The following is a 19,239-nucleotide window of genomic DNA, read 5'->3' on the forward strand; positions in this document are numbered from 1 at the left end:
GATTATTCTTCTCTACTGAACCCTTTTAGAGATTTTGGTATCCCAGAATGAGGAAAAAGCAGAAGCTGTTTTATCTTTTGAACATAATTCCTATTTTAGAGAAGTTTCAGAAGTCATGAGGATTAGAGAAAATTTCTAGTTCTCCATATTGTTTGTCACATGATCTGATAGTTATATGATCAATGAGATGATAATAATAAATAAATGAAGGTAACTTGCTTTTTAATGGTCTTTTTAGTTTCTTAGATTTTCAAATGTAAAAGGGGAACTAGTAATTCTATATTCTAACACTTATCATTTTACCAGTGAGGAAACTGACATCCAGAGAAGTGAGGTAATTTTCTCAAGGTCATGTAGCAAGTTAGTTCATAGAGGCTGTACTACAATCCTAACTTCCTGGATTCCGTTTTACCATTCTTTCTACCATACCACATTGCCTCTTCTGGTGAGCAATGAATTGAATGGACTTGTACGCATTGCCTAGAGAGCACCAGCTTACTGAGCTTTTCAGTTTTCTGCATTAAAGAGAGATACTAGCTAATACAATATCACAATACTTTTTCAATGTCCTTTTAAGGGTGACTGTGAGTTAAATGGCATTGTCGATGCTTCAACAATTTGAGAACAGACCAGAAGAGAATTGACCAGCAGGAGAGTAGTGAGGACCAGAAGGACAGCAGTTAGCAGAAAATTGGTTTCATGTGGTACAGATGTTCCTGAATGGACCAATGATATTAAAAACTGTAGTCCAGAGTTGTGAGTTACTCTTAAGATGTGTGTTTTCCTCACTCATCTGTTTCCATACCAGATTTCTGTAAAATCTGTCCACTCTTTTCCACAGGTACTGAGTTCATTAGTAGAGAAGAGTGACCCAGGTTTATGTTTGGACTGTGATTTATTGAGTGTTCCTACATTTGTTTTGTTGAGTATTTGTGATAATATTATTATTATTTCTTTTGTCTTATTGTTAAGTAGATGGTTAAGTTTAAGATCTAATAGTATCATTATCACATTATCATTGTGAGTAGCTAGTTTGGGGCAAATGAAACTTCACCAACTGATTCTCAAGTGCTATAGTACTGAGTATGGGGTGTATATTTTCCATACAACAAGAGTTTCCCCCAGGACCCTGAGAGAATTTGAGTGTAGTTGTGTGTGGTGGTGGTCCGTCTTCAGGAACTCAAATCTGCCAGCTGAGAGAGAGAGAGAGACAGAGAGAGAGAGAGAGAGACAGAGAGAGAGAGAGAGAGAGACAGAGAGAGAGAGACAGAGAGAGAGAGACAGAGACAGAGACAGAGAGAGACAGAGAGACAGAGACAGAGACAGACAGAGAGACAGAGACAGAGAGGCAGAGAGACAGAGAAAGAGACAGAGAGAGACAGAGAGACAGAGAGAGAGAGACAGAGAGAGACAGAGAGAGAGAGACAGAGAGAGAGACAGAGAGACAGAGAAAGAGAGAGACAGAGAGAGAGACAGACAGACAGAGACAGACAGACAGAGACAGACAGAGAGACAGAGACAGAGAGGCAGAAACACAGAGACAGAGAGATACACAGAGATAGAAAGAAAGAGGGAGAAGAAGAGGTGGAAGAGGAGGAAGGGTAGGAGAAAGAGGCAGGATCTTACTTTCATGTGAGGGGTTACACTGTTGGGGTCCAGGGAGGACCTCCCTCTCCATATATATGTGTATGTATACAACCACACACATACATACACGTATATCCACCTTGTTCTCAAGGAGCTTGTAATCTATTAGGTCAGTCAGTCAAGAAGCATTTATTAGGCACCTGCTATATGCTAGATTCTGTGCTAAGTGGAGGAGATGACATGTATATATGAGAACAATACAAAAGAGATTATAAGTACCATGAAAATTCAGAGTTGAGAGAAATCCCTTCCACTGGGGTCTATCATGGAGGGAGAGGTTCAGAGAAAGCTTTTGACCTGGACCTCTAAGGGTACAATTTAATATGGGAAGTTTTGATACCAGAGAGGGCCAGAGGAAGAGATATTTTTGTCCTTCTGGCATCTCTCATGTTACAGCACACAGTACTTTGTTCCTGCTTGCCTATGTATAAGGTTAGCTCTTCATAAAATGAAAACCTTGCCTGGAACATAAGCTATATATTTCTTTCATCTATATTGATAATAGTATCTCTTAGAGATTCAGAGTGGAGTGGTGGCCTTGGAAAAAGAAAGGCCTTGGAACAAGGTACAGCCCTGCCTCTGACATACAGGCTGCGACCTTGGGTTAGCCTCTTAACCTTGAAGTGCCCCAACCAACTCTCTAAGACTTTACTTAAATGGCATAAACCCCTAATCTGCATTGATAAAGGGGTTTCCCTTTTTGGGAACTCCCCACATTGATGAAATTTCAGGTTAGAATGTGCTGGCTCTCTAGAAGTGGGGCACATCTTTGTCTGTGAATCAGATCCTAGCTCACCCTGATTCCAGTAGAGCAATAGTCCAGATTATACAAATGTGAGCTGTGTCAATGGTAGAAGGGACATGAGACAGTGTAACAAACTCCCCAATGAAAATCCTCTGTCTTACCAGAGGGAACAGGTCACAACTCAGGGGCAAGATATGGACAAAATTAAGCCCTCCAAATTGTACCAAATTATTGGTTACGAACACTGGTCTATCATGGGATGACTAGCTAAGCTCTGTAGTTTTCCATTAATAATGAAAGATTTGCTGTATTCTAATCCTGTTAAGCATACAGTTTCTCTGGAAATGTATTAGTCGCAGTGTGTGTGTTTGTGAATTAAGCCCTTGGTGTATCAGGTTTATGAGCCTAATTGTCTATTCAAAGGGCTATCACTTTATCATGTCATGAAAATTAAAAAGGCCCCCTTTGTTTGAGTGTTTTGTTAATCTTCTGACTGCTATTTTTTCCTTCTTATTTCTAATTTTCTCTTCACTGAGCTTTATTGTGATTTAAATACAACCGAGGCAAATCCTATCACTAAATTGCAATTGATTATTACAATAACACTGATAATTGCATATAGGTATTAGGAAATAATACACTTGGGACTCTTTGCAGGGAGATGAAAGAGGTGGCCCCAGATTATGCCATGGGAAATGCAAAGTGCTAAAAGCATCAGAATAATGCATTTTCACATGGAAATGGGTTAAAGACTTCGTGACTTATGTCTCATGGACACACGAGTGATTCCCCGTACGATTATCTTATGGATCCCAAAGTGACATTTAACAAGAAATTATGAACAATTCATTTTGAAAGCACAATTAACATCAGGTACTTATGGTTGATTTTAAACATATTTAAACTCTTCAAGAAGACACATCCAACTTTCCTTTTTTAAAACTATATTTTTTATATAGGCCAAAATGACAACTTTCAGATTTCACATTTTTTTTGGTGCCCAGTCTCATTCCCTAAAAAGTATACATGGGAATAGTTTACCTAAATTATTTTTGGCTGCATTGGTTGTCCTTTGGAGATTAAAAAAAATCTCTCCTTTTTGTTTGGATAACTTAAAGGTAGCTTTGTTTTTGACTTCAAACTTGGCATACCGACTAAGGACTAGCAGCTTTGCTTTGTTGGAGGAAATTTGCTTTTGAAAAAAATGATTTGGGGGGTCAGAAAATTGCATACTTAGAACCCATGTGCAAGTTTTCCTTTTAACCTTGTAGGATCATCTTGAGATAAGTGTGTGTGAATGTTTGTGGATGTGGACAGTAGATAGGGTAATCACTTAAATACACACATGAAGAGAAGTAATAGTGTAATTATTAATGAAATAGTGTAATAATTGGATCATATAAAATAGGATCCAGTCTCACAAGATTGTGGCCAGAGTCCAAAAACTAAAGGGGACTTCAGAGTCAACTAGCCCAATTTAACCTCCAGATCTGGCTTTTTTTTTTCTTTATAGATGAAACAACTGGCACCTAGAGAGGTGACATGTTTAGTTCAAGGTCACATGGGTCATAAGTAGAACTGGTATCCAATTCGAGGTCCACTGATTTCTCATTCAGTGCCCTTACTTTGTCAATGCACATTTCAGAACATATATATCTATATGGATAAGTATGTCTTTTAAAGTAGTTTCCTTGGGAGGGTAAGAACTTACAATAAAAGTTATAGCTATCATTTATGTAGCCCTTTAGGGTTTGGAAAGCACTTTTACATTTGTCATTTTCTTTTAGTTCTTACAACAACCTGTTATAATTATCCCCATTTTATGGATCACAAAAGTTAAGTGACTTTCCTAGGGCCACACCTAGTAAGTATCTGAGGTGGGATTTAAGGTCTTCCAGACTTTTAAGTGTGGCACTCTATCCACTGTGATACTTAACTGCTTATTCAAAGGCTTGCCATTATTCAAAGTATTTTAGAAGTTCTTTTAGAATTGTTTTCAGAGAATAAGGCACATTTTCTTCACTCTCCTAACTGGTCTCTCTGCTTCCAATCTTTCTCCATTCTAAGACTCAGAGTGAACTAAGTTCCAGATCTGGAATCCAAGGATCTCAGTTCAGATTCTAGTTCTGTCACTATATCTATTTGACCTTGGGCAAGTGAATGAAACTTCTCTGGGATTCATTTTCCTCATCTATAAAAGGGGGTCAGACTAATGATTTCAGAGCTACCTTAGTGCTCCAAATTTTTCACCTTATGATCCACCTTTTCCACACAGATGGCAAAATGATATTTCTAAGACCAAGATCTAATCACAGTACTCATTTCTTCCAAAACCTTAAACGCTTTCCCATTGACTTTTGGATGAAAATAGAAAACCCTCCACAATCTGGCTTCTATCTAACTTTTCAACCTTATTTCATATTCTTCTTCTTTATGAATATTATATTCTAGCTAAAATGGATAATGGACTCTTCTCCAAACTTGATGTACTGTTCACTTCCTCCATACCTTTGCAAGGAGATATCCTCACTGACTAGCTAGTGCAAAGTACTGTGCTTTTCATTGTTGGGAAAAGCAGGGCAAAGGTTGACAACTACACTGGCTCCAGTTGATTTGCATGGCATTTAAAAGGATGCCTCATGGGCATCTCCTTTCCAGCTCCACTTAACTCTATAGTTTCTCTAGATGTAGTACTTGAAAAGATCTGAAGGGGACTCAGGACTAATAACCTATGGGTACATTAAAAGGTAAAAGGAATTTCAGACCATTACTTAGGTAAGAGGTTAGATTGACAGAACCCACACAGCAGTAGCAGCAGCTGGAAAAAAGTCATTCAAAAGACAGACAAATACCTAAGAGTTTCTTCTCTACCTACTAACTGGGTAGTAGTGATGGATTGGAAATGACAAAATAGCTCAATAGCTATTTTGAGTTATAAGCATGCATTGCACGACATGGTATGAACAAGCGTTGCAATTTTGACTATCCACATATGAGGGAGTTATAAAAGCAGATAGATGTCCTCCTTCTATGGGTGAAGAGGCCTCACAGTAGCTGATCATCAACAGAGAATCAAAAAGCAGTTCAAGAGAGATACCCAGCAGAAAGCAGTAGCAATGGAGGTCCTTAGTAGAGAAAGTAGAGAAGCAGAATGAATCAGCAGCTGGGGATAGGGGAGGGAGGATCAAGCAGCAGCAACAGACATGAGTTTTACTGGTCATATATGTGTCCCAGTTGTGTATGTTCCATGTGCCTGTGCCCATCTGTGAGTGTTACTGGAATGTAATACCATCTTCTGCTAATTATGAGGTCATTTGTGGGAGAATATGATTCCTTTAATAGAAGGAGGTATGACTATGCATATGACTATTGGAGGAGTATCTTGCTGTCAATCAATGTATCCTCTGGTTGACTAGTAAAAGAAACATTGGTGGTGGCTACTGACCTATGGATTTTAATGGATGCTCAAACCTACATGTTTTGAACATGAGTTGACATTCTGAAGGTCCAAATATGAGGGAGTCCCAGGTTCTATACCTAGAATGGTTTCTATCCTTATCTCTGCCTTTCAGAATCCTGGTTTTCCTTCCAGGCTCAGGTCATCTTCTCCATGAAAGCCTTACTTGATCCTTCCACTTGGTAGTCTTCTCTGCTTCCTCAGCTTACCTTCCACTATACTTATTTGTCTACTTATTGTATTCTCATCAAGTAGATATAAGGTTTGCTGGGGTTGGAACTGTTTCATTTTTGTTTTTATGTTTAATAACTATTTGTTGTGGTTTTACTGATTGACCAATTTTGATTTTTAGAAAACATATATAGATTATAGAAGCAAGGTCAAAGAATGGAGAATGAATATTGTGAGGGTAGTAAAGATGAAACTCAGCTAAAGTTGGTGCTTAATCCTATGGACATAAAAAAGGCAAATTTTTCTATGCTAGACATAGGAAATAGAAAAATCAGAGTCTTCCTTCCTTCCTCCCTTCCTTCCTTCCCTCTTTCTTCCTCTCTTCCTTCCTCCCTCCTTCCCTCTCTCTCTCCCTCCCTCCCTCTCTTTCTCTCTCTCTCTTTCTCTCTTATCCCCATTTTAGAGATAAGAAAATTGAGAAAGATAGAAGTTAAATGAGTAGCCTAGGGTCACACAAATAGTAAGTCTCTGAGGCTGGATTTGAATTCAGGTCTTCCTGACTTCAGGTCTAGATCGACTGCACCAATATTTGTTGAGTTCAAATGGGGAAGATGTGTCTTGAGAGCAGTTCATGTGAAAAAGATCTGGCCATTTTCATAGATTGGGTGATCAATATCAAGAGGCAGCTCAGGTGCCCCTTTCTACATGAAGCCTTTTTTGTCTCCCTACCATCTAGTGACTTCTTCTCACAAGGGTTTCTTTTGTATCTGCTTTGCATGTACCCTGATACATGAATGTTGTCTCCTCTGATGAATGTCAGCTTCTTGAGAGCAAGACTGTTTAGTTTTTTTCTTTGTATCTCTAGCCCTTGGGACCTAGTAATTGTTTAATACATGCTTGTTGATTAATTTATCAGCTAGCCAGCTGACACGGAAGTCCTTAAATGGAATCTGACTCTAGGTTGCATTCACAGTGACATGGCTTCCTCAGATAAGGGGGTGGAGAGTATTCATCCTGCTGTGCTATGTATACTCTGGGCAGACTACATTGGGAATATTGTGTTTGTTTTTGGTTATCCCATTTTAGGAAGGACATTGCCAAGTTAGAATACTTCCAAAGGAAGAAGACCAGAATGGTGACGAGGCTGGAAACTGTGTCATATGAGAATTGGTCAAAAGAACTGGAAATGTTTATCTTGAACAAGACAAGCCTTATATTGCACATGTTTTTGGATCTTTTTTCACTGTATTGATTGGTTGTACTGATTTTTTTTCCTCTTTTTTTTTTCTTCAAAAAATACTATTTATTATATTGGACTGGTTCTCTAGGAGGGTAAAGGGGAAGGATACTGGGGAAAACTATGATGGTGTAGGAAAAAAAGACATCAATAAAAACTTATTTTTAAAAAAGGAGAAGCCTGGGGGAGACATAGCTTTGTTAAAGAAATAGTTTTGTTAAAGCATTTGAAGGGCTGTCATATGGAAGAAGGATTAGACTTTTTCTGCTTGGCCCTAGAGGGCAGAAATAGGAGAAATGGGTAGAATTTATAAAGAGACAAATTTTGGTTTGCTGTCAAAGAAAAAACCTGATAAAACAACATACCTAATAGGGTTCTCCAAACGAGAATGGACTGACTTAGTGGCTTTCCCCTTCCTTGCTGGTCTTCAAGCAAAATTTGAAATGACCATTTGTAAAGTGTTCTGTGGTAAGGATTATTTCTTGGGTATGAGTTGTACTATATCATCACTGAGGTCCCAACTCTCATATTCTGTCACTTTGCCATCTTCCAAACCAAATCAACATAGAGCTTTCTACTTGAGGACTTTGGTGTGAAGGTAGCCAGAGGGAACAATTATGAAAATAATCTGTTGGAAAATATGGTTTGAGATTAAGCTATGAAAGAGGCTATAGGTCTTGATTCATCAGAAGCCTCATGTTTTAATACCATGAATGGAGACATTCCATCTGTGCTCTAATTCCATTACATCCCATGTGCTATTTGAAGAAGTGAAAATGGCATTCATGAAAATGATGTCAGGAAGAGTGGACAGACCTGAGCAAAATCAGCCTTGCTGGAGCTGACATAATTTTAAAAGCACTCTGGAATCAATTTTCAAGCTATCTCAAAAAAAGCTAGATCCTAAAAGGATGGAAAAAAAACACGGACAGTATTAATTCCCTCTCTCTTCCTCTCACAAAAGGTTACTGTAAAAAAAAAAACTAGTAATTATTGGCATGGCATGCCCACTTTCTTATCTCTGTAAAATGTTTGTGAGTGTAGTCAAATACTCCACTGAGGGTGCCTTTGAAGAAAATATGGGAGAGACCAGACAAATTTTCACATATGCCTCTCTACACTAACCCCTATTTTCAGCATATATGTTCCTGAGAGATGTAGAAAATACAAGGTCCTAATTTATATATGTTTGTTAATAATAAAAATTTAGCATTTGACTTGGAAAGCAAAGTGAAGTCTTAAGAACTGACATCCAGCAAAGTATCCCCCCCCCAGCATATATGATATTCCTTCATCAGAATTGGTAACTTACCAATTTTTGTTAAAAGATCTTGTGTTCCCCTTCCCCCCCCCCCCAAGAATAAGCTGTAGTCATACAGCTGGAAAGAGTGATCCATTGTTTGATATACTGATGACTTCTTGCTTTCCCTCTCCCATGACAGTATGAAGCCAGTAAGGTTCAGTGACCTGACAAACCCTAACAAAAGTATTTCTGTTTCAGGCCTTGTCTTTGCTTTAGCTATACAGGCTATAATGGTGTTAAGCATGATGTTTGCTATAGGGCCATGAAAACTAGGGAGCACAGACATGTTATACCCTGTTGTTCATTTGTGAAAGTTTATGTAACATCCTTAGAGTCTACCATTTTAGTTTTGTCTTCAAGGAACTGCCATCTCTATGTTTTCTTGGGAGAAGGGAGTTCCCTTAGTAGTTTGTGGTCCACAGTCTGGACCTGGTGGACCTATCAAGCTAGAATTAAGGTATAAATAAGCTTAGTCATATGTGGGGAGGTATCAAAAGAATATTAGAAAGTAAACACTGTAGACACTAGGAAAAATCTAAAACAAAATCAGAGATAGCCTATCGTCATTAATAGGAGACTGAATATGCTTATTCTGTCAGTCAGTCAACAAACATTTAGTAGGCTTACTATATGCTTTGTCCTATGCAGCGAATTAGACAATGAGGAGATAAAGACAGAAATGAAACACTACCTGCCCCCAAGTGGCTTATAGTCTTTTTGGAGAAAATAACGTGCATATGTGAAGGTATACAAAATATAAAGAAAGAAAAATAAAGATAAACTATGTCAGCAAATAGGTCAGAGGTCTGGTATACAGGGAAGTTTATAATGTGGCTAGGGTGGTGAACTTTGAACTTGCACTATAAGACTTCATGTTGGATACTGGTCTTTACCTATAGTCCCCCAAGCTCTCTTGGCACTGCTTCATGAATATCTCTTCAAGGCTGGAGCATCATCACACAGATAACTAGGGGAAGCCATTAATGAAACGTGATTCCAGATCAGTGTAAATCAGCTTTTGTCTGAGCAAATACCTTTGGTGTTCCCTCTACTGTTTCTGCTTAAGCATAACTGGGAAAGGAGGAAGAACTTTTGTAGTGTGCCTCACCCTCTTTAGGCACCATGCTAAGATGCAATACAGTTCATGCTACCTGGCTGGTGCTGGCCTCAGGGATTCTTCACTGTGGTAAGATGTTACTGCTGAGACAATGCAGTTACAGTAATTTAGCCCTATGTAAATGCATGTCATCTTCCTTATGCATTTTAAAAAATGCACCCAAGAGAATCGGACTGATTGTACATTACCCTCTGGCCCAGTTTTGTAAGTATGAATCTTTTCTAGTACTCTTCTCCATTTCTGTACAGTTTTAATTCCCAAACAAAGATGTTTTTCAGTGACATTCTTAAAAATCCATGAGGCATTTCTTTCCTATTTGTTTTCTTCCTCTTCTAGTATGTGCAATGAGTCCCTAACTTCATGAGATAATAGCTTAGCAAAGGTCTTACAGTTCAGTTTCTGAAAACCGTGTCTCTTTGTTACATAAAGGTTTACCATAACCACTGCAAGGAAGAAGACAAAATACCATTAAATATCAGAATGCAAAAGTGTTTCCTGGATTTATATTCCATAAGAAAATATAATTATATTTCTCTCCAAAATAGTGATGCTTATTTTGTTTCCTTTCTCAAATTCACTGCTTTGCATTTTGTCTTATCTAGAAAACAACCAGTTTAGCACAACAATTCATAGGAAAAAAGTATTCTATCTCCTGTGCTTTTTCCTTAATCCAAATGATCTACTCTATTTGCTCTCTCCAGGGGGGGAAATATTTATGTGTATGTTTTTTTTTCTTTGAATAGGTAGTAATCTTTTATACAGATGGAAATCTAGAAATGGTCTCACTTAAAAATTAGTTTTCATAACATATTTGAAATTACTGTCTATTCAGCATGGTGGTCCCTCCTACCCACTGTCAATTCAGTTCTGATAGAGGGTAATATTGAAAGCCCTGGGGAAGTAATTCTCATTTTGCTTCTTTCAGTAGGAGCAATGCTATTCACCAATCCCTATTAATACAGTGCAACTCAGTGTTCCCACCAAGGGGACAAAAGAACATAGTTTATCAATTGACTGCTTTGGTTCTGGGAATTTGGGCTGAGCTTGCTAGTTCTGATGGTAGCATTATAGAAATGGACACCAAGTTACTTGACTCTGCTCTGTGAAGTCACCAACTCAACTCACATGTAACTTAAGTTTTGGGGACCTTTTACAAAGTTATTTATTTGTTTCTAACATTCATTTTAAAAAATGTTAAGTTCCAGATCCTTTCCCTCCCTCTAGCCCCTCCCCAACCCATTGAGAAGGCAAGCAATATGATTTCAATTATACATGTGAAGTCATGCAAAACATATTTCCATATTAGCTACATTGTCCCCCCAAAAGCAAGAAAAATTAAAGAATGTGAAAAAAAGTATACTTCAAGTTGCACTCAGAGTTTATCAGTTCTGTCTGTGGAGGTGGATAGCATTTTTCATCATGAATCTTTTAGAACTATCTTGGATTATTGTATTGGTCATAGTAGCCAAGTCTTTCACAGTTGATTATTGTTACAATATTTCTGTTACTGTGCATAATGTTCTCCTGGTTCTGCTCACTTCACTTTGTATCAGTTCATATAAGTCTTCCAAGGTTTTTCTGAAACCATACCTTTTGTTTTTTCATATAGTATGATAGTATTCTATCACAATCATATACCACACATTTTTCAACCATCCATGTTGGGGGACTTATAAATAAAACATGAAACTTCTAGTCCAAATTAGCAACAGATTGAGCATGAAATATTTTTCATGTGTTTCAAGTTTTAGTGATTTTCCTAGGTAAAAATAATCTTAAAAATATTCTTTAATAAATTAAGACATTTTGGTATCTCATTTTAGTCTGATAAAAGGGGTTTTTAACCCAGATTTTCATGGCTTCCACATTTATTCCCTTGTTAATTTGGTAACTCTTGTTTTCTTTTATAGGGCAATGTAGAGAGGAGGCACTTCCATCATCTTCTTTACTTTGGCTCTAAGGAAAGAATGTTAGACAAAGGATGGAGGTCCAATGGAATGTAAGCTGCTTGGGGTCAAACACTGTTTTGTTTTTGTTTTTGTATCTTCAGCACCTAGGGCAATAGTTGCCTCATATTAGATGTTTAATAGATGGTTGTTGAGGAAATGAGTGAAATCCCATGGCATCACTTTTCACATTGACGTTTAATTGCTGTTAACTTCTATATTGTATTGAATCTCACAAAAATTGTTATTCCATACTTCCTGACTTCTTATGAGGAAATACTCACCATGAGTTTAGGCTACCTTCAGAAAAGAGGGATGTGTAGTCTTATGAAGTGTATTTTTTTTCTTCAAGCTCATGTAACATTATCTTGCCTAGGAAAAGAGGATACCTCAGTGTCCATAACCATATGAATATAGGTGACTAGAGATAGGGTGGTAGAGTTGGTGAGGAAGAACATTTCTAATTCATTTAGAATGAGAAAACCGGGATTCATGTCCTGTGCTGCCATTTATTAGATGGGTGACATTGGTTAAGTTATTTACCTTTCTGAGTTCCAGTTTCTTCATAGTTAAAATGCTAGTAATAGTATCTACCTATCTACTGCAATGGATCGATGGATTGTATGTGAGGCCACACGATATAACATTGGCGAAAGCATTCTGGAAACTTAATGCACTATAGGAATTCAATTATGGACATTGATAGGCACAGGAACTGGAGCTGTGATTTCATTTACATAGAGAACTCTCAGGTGAGGGAATTTCCTCTCCTGATGTAGATCAACACCTTTTCTACAATTTAGAATCTTTTAAAAGAAATTTTTAAGATAAAGATATGATTATTTATTTTTCTTTTTGGAGGGCAGTTGGGGTTAGGTGACTTGCCCAAGGTCACACAGCTAGTTTTTTGTGTGTCAATTGTCTGAGGCCGGATTTGAACTCAGGTCCTCCTGACTCCAGGGCTGGTGCTCTATTCACTGTGCCACCTAGCCGCCCTGAGATATGATTCTTTAAAAAAAAAATTATTTACTTTTAGTTTACAACATTCAGTTCCACAATCCCTTGAGTTCCAAATTCTTTCTCCCTTTCCCCCCATCTGATATAGGTTCTAAAAATACCTTCACATTAAACATTAGTCAAGTTGTAAAGAAGAATTATAACCAATGGAATGAACAAGAAAGAAGAAACAAAATACGAAAAAGAGAGATAGCTAGTAGTTTGCTTCAATCTACACTCAGACCCTATAGTTCTTTTTATGGATGTGGATATCCCTTTCCATCATGAGTCTTTTGGAGTTGTCTCAGAGCATTGCATTGCTGAGAGGGGCCCAGTCTATCAAAGTCAGTCATCACAGATACAATGTATCTGTAATTTGTAACTTAGAATGTTATGCCACTGACCAGGGCACTGAGAAGTTAAGTGACCTGCTGAGGTCACAAAGCCAGTATGTGGCTATGGTTGAACTCCAGTCTTCCTCCCTCCAAGGCTGGCTCTCTATTCATTGTGTTATGCCATCTTTCATTAAATTCACAATAAAACTAGAATCATAGGATCATAGATTTAGAGGCTTAAGGGATCTTAAGAGATCAACTAATCTGATCCCCTCATATTATAGATGAGGAAACTTAGAGAAATAAAGTGGCTTGACTTAGGTTACATAGGTGGTAAGTAAAGAAGCTGAGATTCAAACCTAGGTTCTCTGAGTTCAAATCCAGTACCTTTTCCACTCCCAAGATCATATAATTTATAACCTTAGTAATAATGTAATAATGATGATGATGATGATAATCTAAGAATATAAGCCCAAAACATAGAAGAAATGAGAACAATGGAAACTATCCTATTGTTTAATACTTTAGTCTGGTCATGATTCTAGAATCAAAGAAAACCACCTATTTCCTTTTTCGCTATTTACTTAAAAGAAATAGATTTCCTGACTTATTAGTAAATAAGATGGCTATTCTAGTAACACAATGAAAATGAAATCAAGGGTTGGGACTACCCCCCAATGTGCCCAACTGCCCAATGCACATTGCCTAATGTCCTGGGCTCTGCAGAACCTTCAAGAAATTAACACACTCACAAAATATGTTTTTCTTGCTCATTAACTTGATAAAGCCCACTGATTTTTGGAATCACTGCAGCAAGTTGTAAATGATGTATGAAATGAAAAATCTCTCCTCACCCAGTGAACAGGGAAAGAACTGACAATACTTTGTCATTGCTGGCGGGCTAGGGTATTTGCTGTAATATTTAAACTCTGTGATAGCCAAATAATGCTGGTTGACCTCAAGAAGACTGAGCCCTGGATAAAAGCAGGATTAGTGTACATACAGTACCTATATCTCAAGGTTTCCCTCCTCCTTTGTATATTTCATTATGTATCTGAAGAGAATATATCTGACCTAACCATGACTGAAAAGGTCTATATGTATGACCTGTTGTCTTCTTGCTGAGATCATGAATGATCTTTCCTCTGATTAGAAGCCAGAACTGCTCTTCAAAGGGCTTGGTGGGACTGCAGGCCTGTCCTTTTGATTTTGAGATTGTGGCATCTTGGTTTAAATTGAGACACACCTTTCTGTCTGTTATTTTCCATCATTGTCGAAGTGATGCTGTTATCACTGTCAGGCCATTACTCGATCAAGTATCTATGGAGTGCAGCAGCGTGCTAGAAACTGTGGGGGATAAAAGAGAAATGAAAGACATAGTTTTTGCCCATAAGGCATTTATGTTATAGCTTGGAAGACAAGAGGAATACATACAAAATAATAAAAAGCTTATTTAATCATCCTACAATATTTAAGGTCATAACTGCACAGGAAATGCTGCTAGGTATGGTTCAAAGCCATTTAAACCGACCTAGTCTTCTTCTCTGTCACTGTGATCCTCCCTTCAATGATTTCCTTTTTAGTTCTTATCATTAGGAAATTTCTACTAATATTCTCCTTGTTGCCTTATTATAGTATGTAGATGACCCTGGGTTCTCAAAGGCTATGCCAGATAGCTGAATGCAAGCTGCTAGACTGAATTAGCTTCATGCAAGGGCAATGAATGGATTCTGTCTATTGTCTGAGGATCAGTCTAGCTAAGTTCCAAGAGGCTCCTTATCAAAAGTTTGGGTACCAGGTGATAATTTTTTTTGACACTAATTTATGAAGGCTGTCTATTAAGATGTAGAGGGTTTGTGATCTGCTTCAATGGAGGATGAGTCAACAATGATAAAATCTTGAGCTCTTCAGGTGATTAAGTATTGAAATAAGTAGATTAAAGATTATGAAATCTTCCAGAAATTAGTTCTATCTAGTATTGAGTTGTGATTTACTGTGTCTTTTATATATGTGCCAGTGTGACTTAGGGGATGCGTTGTTGTTTAGTCGTTTCCAATTCTTTGTGACTCCATGGACTATATAGCACATCAGTGTTGTCCATGAGCTTTTCTTGGAAAGGATACTGGAGTCGTTGGCCATATCCTCCTCTAGTGGGTTAAGGCAAACAGAGGCTAAGAGACTTGTCCAGGGTCACACAAGATAACAACAATATGTTATCAATAACAAGTGTCTGAGGTTATATTTGAACTCAGGTCTTCCTGACTCCAGGCCTAGGGCTCCATCTACTAACTAAGCCACCTAACTGCCTCTAGGGCATAGTATTTGTACTCAAATAGGGCTTAGGAATAGGATTGGTAGGTATCCTTGGGAAGCTTTTTCTTTCCTTGTAGCATTGTATAGGGACCCCAGAAAATTGCCATTCAGAAATGTGTAATATAAAACTTGACCAAGTTCTTCATCATTGTTCCCTAGTACAAGTATTGTGTGCTCTCTCTCTTTCTCTCTGTCCCTCTGTCTCTCTCTGTCTCTCTCTGTCTCTATGTCTCTGTCTCTGTCTCTCTCAGAGGGGGACAGAGTACAACCTTCCTTCACATCTACCCTTGCATTAAGTTCTAATGCAGGCTTCAGACATGCTAATTATATTGCACAAACCCCAAGGCTCTCCTGCTAGTCCTCCACACATGTCCATTCTCTCAAACATGCTCTGCTCTACTTGACCACACTAACTCTCTGCCCTGGGTCCCTCTGCTAACTTGCCTATCAACCAACCTTGAGTTACATCTCCTTCCATAGCTCTGGACCAATTCTTTCCCAAATACCTCATTCTAGCTTTGAGCATAGGTCCTGATAACATTGCAATACATCTGCAAAATCACAGGCATCTACATTTCAGCACAGCCTCTAGGGCACAGCTATTCTGATTTTTGACCCAGACATCCCCATACTCTAACAACATCAGCATCAATAGCATCTATAAAGCGCCTACTATGTACCAAGCACTGTATTAAATAGTAGGAAGGGAGAGAAAGGCAAAACAAAAAAAAGGTCCCTGAATTTGAAGAGGTTACATTTTATTAGGGAAGACAACATGCAAACAGCTAGGCACATATAACATATATGCAGCATAAACATGATGTGGTCTCAGAAGGAAGGGAAAGATGTTTGGTAACTGGGAAAGCCTTTTGCAGAAGGTGAAATTTGACCTAAGTCTTGAAGGAAGCCAGGAGGTGGAGGTCAGAGTGTGGTTGTAGTATAATGGTAATGACGGTGATCTTTGTCTTCTGGCGTATAGGCTGGACACTGGGTTTATTAAAAAATGGCAGAAGGAGGTCAGCTTTTATCATTTTATATGAGAAAAGAGAAAATCTATGATGCTGGTGTTGGAATGGAGTGCCCAGCTTCTTGCTCTCATGTATCCTGAATATACAGTCTTATGTGGAACTATGACTAAAGGTGACATTTTCCTGTGATGACTGTCATTATTGCAGAGTAGACAGGTATTACACTGAGCAGATAGGAGGGCCAGTAGTGGCACCAGGGATGCAATTCTCCACTCACTCTTTGAATAATATCTAGGGTTCTAAAGCACTGTTTGGATTTTTTTGAGGGGAAGGAATTTAGATAAATGATTTCATACTAATCAGTTCAACTGTGTGCTAGATGGATGAGGTCCCATTGTCGATGGCTGGTTTCAATGAGGAGATCTCTATGAAGGATTGTGTTTATTGATGTAAATTCCATTACTGAACTCTTCATAACAGGAATCAAAGTATGTTTCTATGAGCAAAATTCTTGTCATACCAAGGTTGATTCAGTAATAACAGTCAACTTAATGATCAATATGGATTACCACACATTTTGACTCAATATTCTCATTCTCTCCCTCCTTCCCTTCCTCTTTCTGTCTCTGTCTCTGTCTTCCTCTCTCTCTCCCTCTCTTCATCCCTCCTTCTTTTTTTCTCTTTCCCTCTCTCCTAACAGGAACTGAAATAATTGAATTGATTGTGCCAGGGTTGATTGGGTGGTTGTGTGTATATGTAGTTTGAGTCTTCTTAATAAAAAAAATGCCAATAGATCAGCAACCTCCTAGAATAATTATCAATACATTGAATGTGAACTAAAGTATGCTATATTATGGAAAGAACATTCTGTAATTCTGAGTTGCTCTGAAAAATATGAGATAAACATTGTCAGACTTAGACTTGACCAATAAGAATTGCAACATGTGCAAGTGAAAAGCTCTATTTTTCCTGTTTCAATGAGTATATAAATTATATTCTACTCCTTCATACATGCCCATATTATTAGGTAAATTGAAAGAATTAGATTCTAAACAAGGTAATTTTTGGTAATTCTGTTTTTTTTGAGGGGGAGGAAGGGCGGTTGGGGTTAAGTGACTTGCCCAAGGTCACACGCCTAGGTTGGTTTGTTTTTTTGTATTAAGTGTCTGAGGCTGGATTTGAACGCAGGTCCTCCTGACTCCAGGGCTGGTGCTCTATTCACTGTGCCACCTAGCCGCCCCTTTTTTGGTAATCCTGGACCATCAAATGCCTTCCCAGTTTTGACCAACAGAAACAAAAACAGCATACCTCAGCTGTAATAATTTTACTAGTCACTAAAAGTGCATTATCACAGAATAGACATTGTTCTAAAAGATCGTTGGCAGTCGCTTTTGGGGATTTGTAAATCTATCTCTTGGCTTATATTAAGTTGTCAAATGAAGGTGAGGCTGGGGTCATAAAGTTTTGAATTATATGGACCTTAAAGCAAATCTCATACAGCCCTGTCATGTAATAGAGAAGGAAAAGGAAACCAGTTGGTGAAATGACTTGTCCAAAGTCATCACAGGTCTTTAATGATGATGATGATGATAATTATAATTATAAACAACACCAACAATTATTTAGAGAGCTCTTTAAGGTTGAAAAATACTAAGTAGCAAAGCCAAGATTCAGATTCAGGTTCAAATCCCCTGAGTCTAAGTCTAGAGCTTTTCCCACTCCTGCTTGAATGACCAAAGGAGAAGAAGGGCATACAATAGTGGTAGCAGTCATTCCTTGGTAACAAATTGAAAGCTTAACAGAAGGAAAAAAATATCCCTGTCATATCCTTTGGACATCATAGAAAGGGTTTTTTAAAAATCGACATCGTCTCTGCTTAGGATGGAGGCATTTTGTACTTTTGTAATGGATATACCAGCAAGGGCAATATGCTATGGTATAAAAAAGCTCTGAGCAGACCATAGATTTCTTGCTAAAGATTTCTTTGCTGCTTAGATACCTCTCATTACTTGAAATGGTCATGCATTTTGGTTAACATTTTTTCTCCCAGGGACATTCTAGTGTAGTGTGGCATGCTGGTTGCCTTTTACTAGCTTAAATATGCCTCATAAGACTGGGTCATCCTGAGAAAAACACATTCTATGTTCCTTTTTGCATATGTTGACAAACTTGCTCTCCGAAAGGATATATTTTAGCATCAGTAGTAAATGTAACACATTAAAATGAAAAGCTGGCATCTTCCATGCAAGCCCATTTCTTGGTCTGGATTAAGGAATACGACTTGAAGTTGATTTTCCAGGGAATTCTCTGTAGCACAAGCTAAAGTTGAGCTGTAATTGATGAGGACATTGTTGAAATAATAAAAATGTAAGATATTTACTTATTGTGGGGCAGTAAGGTGGTACAGTGGATAGAGTGCCAGGAAGTCAGGGAGACTCATCTTTCTAAATTCAAATCTGGTCTCAGACACTTGCTAGCTGTGTGACCCTTAGAAAGTCACTTAACACTATTTGCCTCAGTTTCTTCATCTGTAAAATGAGCCAGAGAAGGAAATGGCATACTACTCCAGTATCTTTGCTGAGTAAACCCCAGATGGGGTCACAAGGAATCAGACATGACTGAAAACAACTCAACTACAAGAACAAGGTATATGTGTTCCACCCAGTCTGATCTGAAGTAAGCCTAGTGGTAAAGTATAGTGCAAAGAACACTGGCTTTGTAGTCATTTGATACAGATTTGAATTAATGTTCTGCTACGTATTACCTAAGTGACCTTGGGCAAGTCTCTTAACCTCTCTGGGCCTCAGTTTATGTGTAAAATGAGGGGCATGGAATTGGTGATCTCCAAGATTCCTTCCTGAGAGTTATTCTCCTAGAGAAATTCATAGCATTTACCTCAGAAACTCATCTTAAAGAGAACTTAAAGATCATCTAGTCCATTTCCTTGCCTCTAGGCAGGACAGAATTGAACCATTGAGGGACAAAGAAGATGCTGTTCTGTTTT

Source organism: Petaurus breviceps, unplaced genomic scaffold (genome assembly GCF_028583685.1).
Source record: "Petaurus breviceps papuanus isolate PSGF00001 unplaced genomic scaffold, PetGlider_PUasm1.0 90784, whole genome shotgun sequence".
NCBI classification, from domain to species: Eukaryota; Metazoa; Chordata; class Mammalia; order Diprotodontia; family Petauridae; genus Petaurus; species Petaurus breviceps.